This window comes from Engystomops pustulosus, chromosome 4 (genome assembly GCF_040894005.1).
Source record: "Engystomops pustulosus chromosome 4, aEngPut4.maternal, whole genome shotgun sequence".
NCBI lineage: Eukaryota > Metazoa > Chordata > Amphibia > Anura > Leptodactylidae > Engystomops > Engystomops pustulosus.
This window is the reverse complement of record NC_092414.1, coordinates 120,211,896-120,224,780: the sequence shown is the minus strand read 5'-3', so window position 1 is coordinate 120,224,780 and position 12,885 is coordinate 120,211,896. Positions and strand designations below refer to the sequence as shown.

The window sequence follows — 12,885 nt, the reverse complement described above, 5'->3', positions numbered from 1 at the left end:
TCTTAAAGGGGAAGGTTTTGTTAAAAATAGACATGTTGCAGATATAACTACAAGAATCATTGACTGCTCCTCAGCAGTGTCGGCTTAAAGTTTCAGTAGGCCCCTGGGCAACAGAGCCTCAGTGAACCCCTTTGCAGTTAACTCATTGGCGACATTAAAGTTCAGAGACTAAAACGGTCCCCTGTTTATTAAAATATTCCCTCGTTTATCATCCCAAACAACCCCCCTCGTGGTTATTTTATATAAAGCCTCCTCATGGTTTAACTATATACACCCGCTTCATAGTTTAATTGTATACTGCCCCTCATAAGTTATTTTATATACAGCCCCCTCATGGTTATATTATATACAGCCCTCTATGGATTCATTATATACAGCCCCTCTAGTCCCCATAGATTCATTATATACAGCGCCCCTCGCCAGGAGCTGCAAGGCTGCACTTGCCCAGGTATGCCGGGTACTGGCGCTGGCCTTGCTCCTCAGGGTTTTTTGAAGAAATGGAAAACCCCTTCAACAAAAATTTGTGGGGAAGTTTGTCACATCTATATCAGCTAAATATTTTTTAGTAATTAAAATGTATATGTTACAACATGTTTTATTTTAGTTGATATATTACTTCTATTTCTTTACACGGCCGCTATTTTGTGTGAGCAGCTTATTTGAACGGTGACCAATGATTCAGTATTCTCCTTTATACTAACCACATGGAAATGTCAAGGAAGTTGTAGGCACGATCTGTGACTTATACATATACATTAGGTCACTTTCAGATAGGAGTGGGAGCTGACTTGTTCTGTTGTGAATTATTATGCATCATCTGCCTCCTACTTTTTACCCTCCATCTATATCATTGTAATCCTATCACATAGATGATGAAATGACTGGTAAAAGCAAACTCCTTAGAACACACAGCAGAACAATTGTGGGGCCCATTTGAATCTCCTGCACTGCACAATACCTGCACAATACCTGTTCATCAGCATGGTTCCTGGCACAAAACTTGTTGGGTATTTTTCCTCAGTCACCATTCAGAATATACTCTCTAGATAACCATGTTTCACTAAAATTTTTACATTATAATGTGGATTCACACTGAAAAGATTTCATTAAAAGTTGCAAATTTGATTGTATGATGCACTCGGCGGCCTTATGTTTTATTTCCATATACACTATGGAAGCTCTATTTGTCAAATGGCAAAAAGTCATTCCCTATACTAAGAATATTTAGGAGTAATATATATATTCAGCATAGCATATTAAAGTGATAGTTACATACAGTATGCATTTGGAAAATCCTTATCCTTACGGGTTTTTTCATACTTTGTTATGTTGTATCCTTTTGCTAAAATTTTGTTATCTGCTTGCAGTATGTAGCAATGACATAATGAAAACGAAATGCTCAAAAGTTTTGCTAATTCACAAAGAAAAACTAAAGTATTGAATTGCCATTTAGATTCGTTCTCTATAGTTCGAGAACCTCTAACAGCAATTAGAGCTCTGCTCTTCTTGGGTGAAATGCCAAAAGGTTAACACCCCCGAATTTAATATTTCTCAGACATTCTTTGCTACCATCCTTTCAGGCTATGTCTTATTAGATAGTGGTTACTGTGTCCTTACTGTTTGCAGGTCTTTGTCTTGTTGCACGGTAAAACTTCTGCCTTGTCTGAAGTCCAGACCCAACTCAGGACCAGGCACCATAAAAACTCGAATATAAGCCAACCCGAGTATAAGCTGAGGTACTTAATTTTAACACAAAAAACTGGGAAAACCTATTGACTCGAGTATAAGCCAAGAGCAGGAAATGCATTGGTCACACCCTCCCAGTATATACCCAGCCAGCTCTCTGTAGTATATAGACAGCCTCCTGTAGTGTATAGCCTGCCAGTCCCCTGTAGTATATAGCCTGCCAGCCCTCTGTAGTATATAATGAATACCAATCAGATAACCCTATTCCTGTATAGATCCTAACACCGAAATCACAACAGCAATACCAAAGGAGGCATATAGGACAACAATCTATCCCAACACAGACAAAGGACTATTTGTTGGGAATCAAATAACAACAATCTTTATTTTAAATTATTTACAGCAATCAAGACACATAGTGTTAAAACCATATAAAATATTCCACAAGACACAAAAGAGCGTGGTGGTGGTCCAGAAAGTCAATCAAAATATATACGCATCTCCACTAGAATAGCCTGAATACATATGTAAGAGTAACTGTATATTCAAATTACCCACCCGGGCGTGACATGATGAAAAGTTACAAGAGAGAGGCTTTGACCACCTCCACAGCACCCCGACGCACGTTTCGCCGTCGCTTCTTCCTGGGGGTGTCTCTGTAGTATATAGCCTGCCACCCCCTGTAGTATATAGCCTGCCAGCCCCCTGTAGTATATAGCCTGCCAGCCCCCTGTAGTTTATAGCCTGCCAGCCCCCTGTAGTATACAGCATACCAGTCCCTGTAGTATATAGCCCGCCAGCCCCCTGTAGTATATAGCCAGCCTGCCCCCTGTAGTGTACAGTCTGCCAGTCCCCTGCAGTATATAGCCTGCCAGCCCCCCTGTAGTATATAGCCTACCAGCCTCATAGCATGCCAGCCCCTGTAGTATATAGCCTACCATCCCATGTAGTATACAGCCTGCCAGCCCATGTAGTATATAGCCTGCCAGCCCCTGTAGTATATTGTCTGCCAGCCCCTGTAGTATATCGTCTGCCAGCCCCATAGTATATAGCCAGCCCCTGTAGTATACAGCCTGCCAGCCTCCGTAGTATAAAGACTGCCATCCCCTGTAGTATATAGCCTGCCAGCCCCTGTAGTAAAAAAAAAATTAAAACTGTACTCACCTTTCTGATGTCCCCTGTAGGTCCTCTTCTGCTTCCGATGCTCCCGTGCTGCCTCAGGTCCTTCGGATCCTCTTTGAGTTCTTCTGCTCCTCTTCGGGATGTTCCGCTCCTCTTCGGGTCTTCGCACTCGGCCGACACACAGAATGACGTCAACAGCTTGCCGATGTCATTGTTAGTGAACCACCAGCATCGCGAGGGGACCCGAACAGGAGCGGATCGTCCTGAAGAGGGACCAAAGAGGACTGGAAGAACCCGAGGTGGCACAGGAGCATCGGAAACATAAGAGAAGCACCAGGGGAATTCGAAAAGGTGAGTACAGTTAATTTTTTTATAGACTCGAGTATAAGCTGAGTTAGGGTTTTTCAGCACAAATTTTGTGCTGAAAAACCCGGCTTATACTCGGATTTTCTATTTCAGAATTGTAACTAGATTCGGTATACTGGTGCAATGGTTTGAAAGATATCTTTACTGTACTGCGGCATTCCCCCCCCCCCCCCCATGCTGTAGAAGGCTTATGTTTGGATAGTATAACAGTTACCCAAGATAGTGGGGCTTTGCTGTGTTCAGAAAAAAGACAAACCAGTGCACCGTGATGTGGTGATGTGATGTGATGTGGTTAGACAATTTTCCATAGCTGCTACCTAACCTGGTCAAATTTCCATTAAAGAACCATAATTTTATTCCTCACACAAGTAATATCTACTGGTAAAGGGTTAAAACTCCTCCCCATAACACCTAAAATTGTAATCTGTGAAACAAATGTATTTTCTTGTGTCACTATTTAATATTATGTGCCATGTACTGGAAAGCTGGGGGAAAAAAATCCAAATGTGGTGGGATTAGCGCCATGTTGCGTCATTTGGTCATTTTCTGATGGGCTTTACTTTTGCATCTTTCAATGTGCAGTCAAGCTGACAACTTTTATTTAGGAGGCCAAATGACAGCTATGGGAGCATTTAATTTTACTTTGGCTGTTTCATAGAATAAACTGAATTAGCTCTTGCAGTCCTTTTGTATAATTTTTCATATTCTTGTGTACTCTAAATCTCAATCTCCACTCCATCTAACATATGAAAGAATGTGCACCCTTTACAGGATCAACCAGGTTCTTATAGCAAGCTCCAGATATTGTTGTTTACCCTTTAGGCAGGGCCATAGTCTGCAGGGGAGTTGCTGGATACATTTGCCAGCACTTGCCTAGCCTCACATCTTGCACCTTTTCAACATGTGAGTGAACAGTGAAAACATTCAGAACGTACATACAGTAGATAATTGCAAGCATTGAAAGATTGAAAAGCACCAAAGAAAAGAGTTGTGGACAACTATTATGATGATATATATACATGATATCCTGATTGGATGTGCAAAGTGATAAATAAGTGATAGTGATTTTTATGCAGGGCCCCAACAGCCCTCTTGACTTTTGTAAGGTGAGTCCTAATTAACCCTTTCATAAACTTTAATACAAAACTAAGACACGTCAATCTCTTAGTGTATGTAAAGATCTTCTCCCGTTTTAATATCTCAAAATGCATAATATCACAGACAAAAGAGTAGGCGTGAATAGTATACTGTAAAGTTATTGGTCATCAGCACATTCTGGGGAAAAAAAGTAATTAATTGGGCTCAGTTCTCAGAGACCTTGTGCACAGATATTGTTTATACTAATTTCCTGAGAAGAAGAAGATAAGTGGCTCCAGAATCCTAATATCATTATGCAGCATCAAGGACAGACTGACTTCTCATTAAATGTCAAAGGGTATTAGCTGACAGGCCAGCAAACAGGTTACATAAAATGAAGTTTGAATCATGACATTAACTTGACAATGGTCAGGGAACATGGCCGCTGTATCTAAGATGGCGGACATTAGTCAAGATGGCGTCCGAAACCAGTGCGACCTCCTTAACAATAAAAAAGAAGGGGGCTAGCAAAGGGAAATCCATGGAACAAGCATGTTGGTGTATAACACTGATAAATCAGTTTGGTTATCCAGAAAATATTATAAATAAAAATTCATCAAATGGTTTACCTCATACAAAATAGTAATTACCAACATTTTCTACTTGAATGATATCCATGTATCAAATATTATATATTGAATCATTGACAGATTATTTTAGCTCTAATTTCCATATACCACATACACTGATAACCTTCTCTACATCATCATCTCCAGCCTTGTCCTTGAATATTTCTAATTACATGAATGGACAGGTCATTGCCTCTTGAAAGACCCGATGCTCCACTTGTGCTGATGCAGCCATTCTCAGGATGTGATTATTTTTTACCCTGTGATTATTAAGTGTAAGTATTTATGCTCTCACTGAATCTTAGAGCCACGTAAAGCATTTTCCCTACAAGTACTGTTAATTTGTTACATGATTAAACATTTATGCAAATCTACCTATCATTCAATGTAATGGTACCATTTCAGCACTAGTATGTGAATGGGTTTACAGTTATTATAAATATCTTCCAGATTTTATTTTCCAGCACAAACGATGCAAAATGTTCTGTTAAATTGCTGCTGGGTAAATGTGTTTTTTCAACTGAAGCATCTGTTCCATTGGTTTTATAAGGGAAAACTAGACATTTTTCCGGAACATGAGAAAATGCATCTGAAAGCAAATGTGTTTATACTTTTAGTGTTGTTCATGTCTCTGGTATTTTAATATTTCTGGAATGCACAAGATTTCCTGTCATGAAAGAACAGAAGCTTTTACTCCATTTGCAGTAATATTTCTTTAGGTCTGCACCTTACTTTTCATTGAAGCCCATGTGGCAGTATCCCAGCAATGTTTTATAAAACAATTAAATCCATGAATACATTTTACAACAGAAATATCCTATGGGTTCTTAGACCAGTCTACTACTGCACCAGATTTATCCTTGTGTCTGCTTCTGGATGACAAATCTTGTGTAGTTTACGCTGTCCAGTCAAACTTTGCACCATTTAGTATTTATTTATACTAGTTATTATTAGTTATAAAAATGTATTCATTTTTTTTGCTCAACAACTTAATTTTTTGGGACTTTTTGCTGCAAGGTCACACCCATTTTTCCACGACCCCTTTTTTGCACAAGTTGGAAAGGTGGCTAAAATAGTCTAAAACATTAAATAAATGTGGCATAAGACATTTTGGACACTTTTTTGCCAAAAATTTCTCTAGAAATATGGGATAGGCAGTTTTATAAATCTCCACATTTTGCATGGATGGGCCATGACATGTGCTTGTGGCAATTTCTCCCCCATTGTGCAGTTGGCTACTCAGAGAGGAGATCTTCTAAAGTCCTAATATGTGAAACCATATAATAAGGTGTTCTTTCTCTTTTTCATGCCTTTATAATAATAATAATTCCTTTTTTATATAGCGCACACAGATTACATAGCACTACACAGAACTTTCTAAATCAGTCCCTGTCCCCTATGGGGCTCCCAATCTAATCAAGCTACCAGTATGTTTTGGAGTGTGGGAGGAAACCAGAGGACCTGGAGGAAACTCATGCAAACACTGAGAGAACATACAAACCCTTTTCAGAAGTTGACCTGGATGGGAATTGAACCCAAGACCCAAGCACTGCAAGGCTGTAGTGTTAACCACTGAGCCAGCATGCTTCCCATAATGCTAAAATGTCATAATAGATACAAATTGAATTGTCACATTCTATCTGCATAAGGCAATAATTTTGGCTTATGCTGGCAGTCAGACAACATCTGTTGTTCAGGGGTTGGCTTCTTCCTAGATTGACAGTATGAATTTGCATTAAAGTGCATCCTGTACAATATGGCAAATGCGGAAATGGAAAACTAAACTGGTAACCAATGTAAAATTAAATTAATTAAAAAATGTAATTTAAATACTGTACCAAAACATGTGTACTTTAAAAAGGAGAAGTCTGCCCTAAAATTATGACATATGCATGTAATAATAATAGAAAAAAAATATTGTAGAAATATTTTTTTTAAATGCCAGATTTCCTAGGTATGTAAAGGTAATGTAACAGTTATGTACATGCTAATATTGTGCTTAAATGTATCTATTTTGGATTTATTCCTATTATACCTACCATGTCTGACCTTTTATTTCCTAGTTACTTCTGTAAATGATAATTGCAAATTGTTTATTTTTATATCTGCCATTAATTTCATAGTTTCATAGTTTATACGGTTGAAAAAAGACACATGTCCATCAAGTTCAACCAAAGAAGGGAAGGGATTGCATGAGGGATTTAGGGGAAACAATTCTATATAACGTAACCATTAATGTTATTTAGGTGTAAAAAGGCATCTAGACCCTTCTTGAAGCTCTCTGCTGTCCCCACTGTGACCAGCGCCTGAGGCAGGCTATTCCACAGATTTATTTGTATGGACCATTCATATATTTATATAAATTAATAATGTCCCCTCGTAGTCGTCTCTTTTCCAGACTAAATAAATCTAGTTGTTTTAATCTTTCCCCATAACTGAGACCCTCCATACCCCTTTGTCATTTTTGTGGCTCTATGTTGAACCCTCTTCAGTTACAGGTCATCCTTTTTATGGACAGGTGCCCAGAACTGGACAGCATATTTCACGTGAGTCCTAGTGGTAATATTACATCCCTATCCTGAGAGTCCATACCACATTGCATGCTGTTATTCAATTTATGATCTACTAGTACACCCAGGTCCTTCTCAACAAGGGACTCTACCAAGGACATATTTTGCCTTTGGATTATTAGCCCCCAGGTGCATAACCTTACATTTATCCACATTGAACCTCATTTGCAAAGTGGATGACCAAACACTCAGTTTGCCCAAGTCACCCTGCAGCCTATGAACATCCTCCATAGACTGTATTACACTACACAGCTTGGTGTCATCTGCAAAAATAGACACAGTCCTTTTAATTCCTAACCCTATATCATTAATAAATATATTAACCGGTTCGCGACCGCCCGCCGTGTATTCACGGCGGTGGTCGCGTTCCGATGCATGGAGAGGGCTCGCGGGCTGAAGCTACTTTGTGTTAACCCATTCATTACAATGTGCATGTACATTGTTATGTATGAGGAGTAAAATCCCCATATACTGCCATACTGTAGTATGACAGTATATGGTAGGATCGATCAGACAACCTAGGGTTAAAGTACCCTAAGGAGTCTGAAAAATAGTAAAAATAAAAATTAAAAAAAAGTTAAAAAAAAAAATTATAATAAAAAACCCTAAAAATTCAAATCACCCCCCTTTCCCTAGAACTCATATAAATATAAATAAACAGTAAAAATCATAAACACATTAGGTATCGCCGCGTACGAAAATGCCTGATCTATCAAAATATAATAACGGTTTTTCACTGCGTTTAACCCCGTAACGGAAAATCGCGTCCAAAGTCAAAACTGGCACTTTTTTGCCATTTAAAAAAAAATTCTATAAAAAGTGATCAAAAGGTCGTACAGTCCTAAAATTAATATCATTGAAAACATCATCAAAAGTTGCAAAAGATGACACTACCCTCAACTCCATACAACGAAGTATGGAAAAGTTATAAGCACAAGAAGACGGCAAAATAAAAAAAAAAAATTTGTTCATGAGGTTTTAACTTTTGTAACCTATACAAATTTGGTATCCCTGTAATCGTACTGACCCAAAGAATAAATTAGATGCGTCATTTGTGGCGTGAAGTGAAAGACGTAATATCCAAGCCCACAAGAATACGACACAAATGCGTATTCTGGTATATAATATTGAAGTGGCCTGTAATTCAGTCGTTTTGGGGGGACATTATGTCTCTCCTTTCCGAAATTATTGAGCACCTGCTGACACTAGATCCAAAAATCTGTTTGTTTGGGATCCTCGATGAACAGATTTGGCCCTGTTATATAAGAATATTTCTTAAAGAAACAACATTTCTTGCCTGTAAAGCTATTTCTCTCTGATGGATGGATCCCCGACCACCCAGACTTGCTCGGTGGACATTTCTGGTCAATGCTCTAGTGCATCTCTTTTGAGAGAATACTATACATGCACCGTTCCCGCCCTGATAAGTTCGATAAGATATGGGGGAAATGGTTTGAATCTCCTAACTCAATACTGCTCTACGGCGTCCTCCTCCTCATTCAAAAATCCTACTTTCCCTGAGTGACCCCTACTGATAGTGAGAAAGATCATACTTACTCTATTTATATATATTTGACTGGCAAGTGGATGGATCTGACGGGCAATATTGATGAGTTTAGGTGATTGGATACCACACTCAATTGACAATGTTTGTCTACAGTTTTTTATGTTCTTTGTATCAATCATTTATATCCAACAATGCAATATCTTTGAATGTACTGGTTTGGACAGCGATGTGTATTTCTCCAAGCCTTTGCGAGCATCTCTTGAATCTGTTTATACTACCCTGTACTTAAGATTACACTGTATGCATTGCTTGCCCTGACTATGTATGACATGCATGGATATCTACTTTATTTCTTCAATAAAACAAGTTTTAAAAAAAAAAGTTAAACTAAAAATGTGCTCTGATTACTTCATTGTACTCAATATCAATTACTTTACTGATGTTATCTAACCTGGATAGTGATTAAGCATGTCAGCTTTCCATTTTTGTGAAGTTTTTTTGTTAAAGAATGTCACTACAATTTGCTTGCATGTGATCAGCATTCCATAGCAATAGATTGGAAAAATACTGAATTGTAATAAAAAAGAGAGGATTGCGAAGGTTCAGTGCCCAAAATTCATCCAATTTATTCTGTTTTCAAAAAAGCAATCGATTCTTCTACATGCTAAATTTACTGAAAGGGATTCATTACTGGTGAGAAATATGTACCTCATCCACTTGTGGATAAATATTCATCATGTTTAATGCTCAGAAATGCATCTAAACAAGCTAAGATCTCAGTGAATTGTAACCGCAGCCAATAATTTATTATACTCAACATAAATTAGTTAACCTAATACTGCCTTCATTTATGATTTAAAAGGTAGAAAACTTAATAGTGAAAATGACAATATATTATTTAACAAAGCCCTCTAAAGGAAATCTACCATCAAAATCAAGCATGGTAAATCAGGAACAATTACTCATAGATCCAGGCACTGTGACTGTGGTAATCTTCTTAGATTTGTTATCCATGGCCTCCTTCCTTCTAAAATCTACTTTTCAAATTATGCTGTTGAATGTTCTGTGGGATGTCACCAAAATCCCTCCGTGCTGTAGCTTAACAAGCTGTTACACTGTGCAGGTGCAGTTCCCCCCCTATTGTGTGAGATTACAACAGACAAAGGGGGGTGGAAAGTTCTGAGGGAGTGGGGGGAGAGTCATGCTTCTGCACAGTGTAACGGCCTATGAAACTACTGCACAGAGGGGCTCAGGTAACAGCCCTAGATCCCTTCTGGGTCATTAGCTTAATTTTTAATGCAAAATGGGAAAAAGCCATCAACGGTAAGGGGTTAATGACCTTTAATTAATAGATTTTGTCTGAAAAATTCATTTAGGAAAAACTGCCTGAAAATAAATATTATTCTATTGAGGACCTAAACCAGTGATGGCTAACCTATGGCACTGGTGCCAGAGGTGGCACTCAGAGCCCTTTCTGTGGGCACTCAGGCCATCACCAGAGATGACTCCAGGTATCTTCCTGCAGTCCCAGACAGCCCAGGACTTGCTGTGCACAGAGGTATTTTAAAGTGACCGCTCTACCTGGGACTATTTTCTGCGTTGTTGGTGTCCTCAGGTGCTGGTATCAATGAAAACTGTGACAGAGAAGGGAGTATAAATCACAAATTAAATTTCCGTGTTGGCACTTTGCAATAAATAAGCGGGCCTTTCTTGTAGTTTGGGCACTCGGCCTCTAAAAGGTTCGCCATCACTGACCTAAACCATTTTGCATTTAAAACTGGAAGAATTGTTTTAATTTTTGGCACATTCCCTCATTTTAAAAGTGTTTTATTTTTGAAATTTTTCACTTTTTGTAACCAAAGAACACAGATACAAAGAAAAAAGTAATATTAAGACCTGCCGCAATCAGTCAGTACAGTACCTAGTAATATACAGAAGGAGGAATGATGTACATGCAAATAACAACCTTATGAGGGGGATCAGTATAAGAATAACAACATGGGAAATTTAGTGTCTCTAGCCATCAAGCCCACCCCTCCTCATATTAATAAGGGCAATTCCTATTTAAATATAGCAGCTACTATATTTGGGAGTATTTTGTCATTAGCTGTAATTATCTCTTAAGGGGGCTGGTCAGTGTTTTTCCAGGACAAAATGACAACATTCTGGGCACAAAATATGTTGAATCTTGTTATAATAACTAGTGACAAGGTCGTCCATAACACCAAGTAAAAAAAAAACCTGAGGTATAAGGATTACCCAGAGGAGTCCAAAGTTATCCCCGGGCGAGTCTATACACAATCCAGGAAGGTAATCCCAGGACACCTATGTGACACAATCTAGCCAAAGTCATATGTACAAATAGAGACTGAAGTAGGAAATTCTGGGCACTAACAACTAAATCAAAGAAGGACCCCTCAACCTCCACTCTTCTTCCATTAAACCAGGGATATTATATTTCCTATTTCAGAAAGACAGTATCCTGCAAGAAGGCAAAGCATTGTGTAAATGATTCACGTAGTCCATTAGCACAGAATGTCATAAGGCAGATTTGTTTTCCGCATTGATTGTACTTCCGTTAGGTGCCATTTTCGGACTATAAGGCGCACTAAAAATCCTTTGATTTTCTCAGAAATCAAAGGTGCGATATAGTCCAGTGCGCCTTATATATGAACCATACTTACAGACAACAGTTGTCTTGAACTGTGCACAGGTCTGCCACCTGCTGGTCATTCATCCGTATAATCAGGTGCGCCTTATACTCCAGTGCGCCTTATATATGAACCTAGACGTTTTAGCAGACGTTTTAGCAGACGTTTAGCCTTATAGTCCGAAAAATACTGTAATCCTGAAAAACTTTGTGATGACACATGCTAAGGAGGTCAATCATTAAATGAACACAATATAAAAATACAGTTCTAATGTAAACTTTCAGATAATTCTACAATAACTATCATAAATTTTAAGCTAATTTTTAAAATTATCTTGCAAGTTTGACAAATGAATTTCACAAAAAAACAATTTGTTAGATTTCACAAAATGTTTTCAAGGCTTTTAACCTCAAATGCGATCTGATTTTGGCTTTGAGTTGTATTTCATGTCGGATAGATCTGTGGAGCAAGGCGTAGTGGATAATTAAAAGCTTCCATTAATAAGAACACAGTAATGAATAGGAGGGAATAGATTTTTCAAATGTGAGACTAGAGCTAAATGCTTGGAATATCGGTTAAATGTCTAGTGGAAATGTGTGCTATAGATACTTAACAAAAACAAATGTTTTAATTACACAGTGCCTATAGGATGTATACAGCAATTCTTAAAGGGACTGTCACCGCTAAGCTACCAGTACCCCTTCAGGCAGGGAATACAGTATCCTTTCTAGGATTCCTGTTTTTATGTTAAATCTCACCAGTTTCCCTTTATTAAAAAAAAATCACATTCAAATGCAAATGATGCTGAGAAGAGATACTATTTTTTTCATACATTAGGTTTTAAAACATTCAAAACTTATGAAACCTATATACATTTGGAATTGCTGTAATTACACCAACCCAAAGAATAAAAGGACAGTGTTATTTGGAACATATAGTAAGTGCCGTAAAAACATAGCCCACAAAAAAATTGCACAAAATCGTTCAAGTGGTCAAGTTCATTTGAAGTTTTTTTCCCACTTCCCAGTACATGGCATGGAAAATGAAATAGCACCAATACAAAATTAGTTATACAGAAAGGTCCGTATATAGAAAAAAAAACAGTTAGGGATTTTTAAAGAAGGGGAGCAAAAAATGGAAATACAAAACCGAAAAAAGGGCATTGGTGGGGAGTGGTTAAAAAAATGCAAGTGAATGGCCAACATATGCAACTATATAATAGCTCACATCAGAGGTGTCTCCCAGATGTCTTTCTGATGCATAAGAGTCAATGGAAT

At 38.1% G+C, this 12,885-nt stretch overlaps 1 protein-coding gene across 8 annotated transcripts in view; it reads left to right on the top strand.

The window, feature by feature from the left end:
- The window catches only part of MAGI2 (membrane associated guanylate kinase, WW and PDZ domain containing 2), a 546,118-nt gene that overhangs the window by 105,972 nt on the left and 427,261 nt on the right, over positions 1-12,885 (top strand). The gene's annotated exons all lie outside the window — the stretch shown is intronic.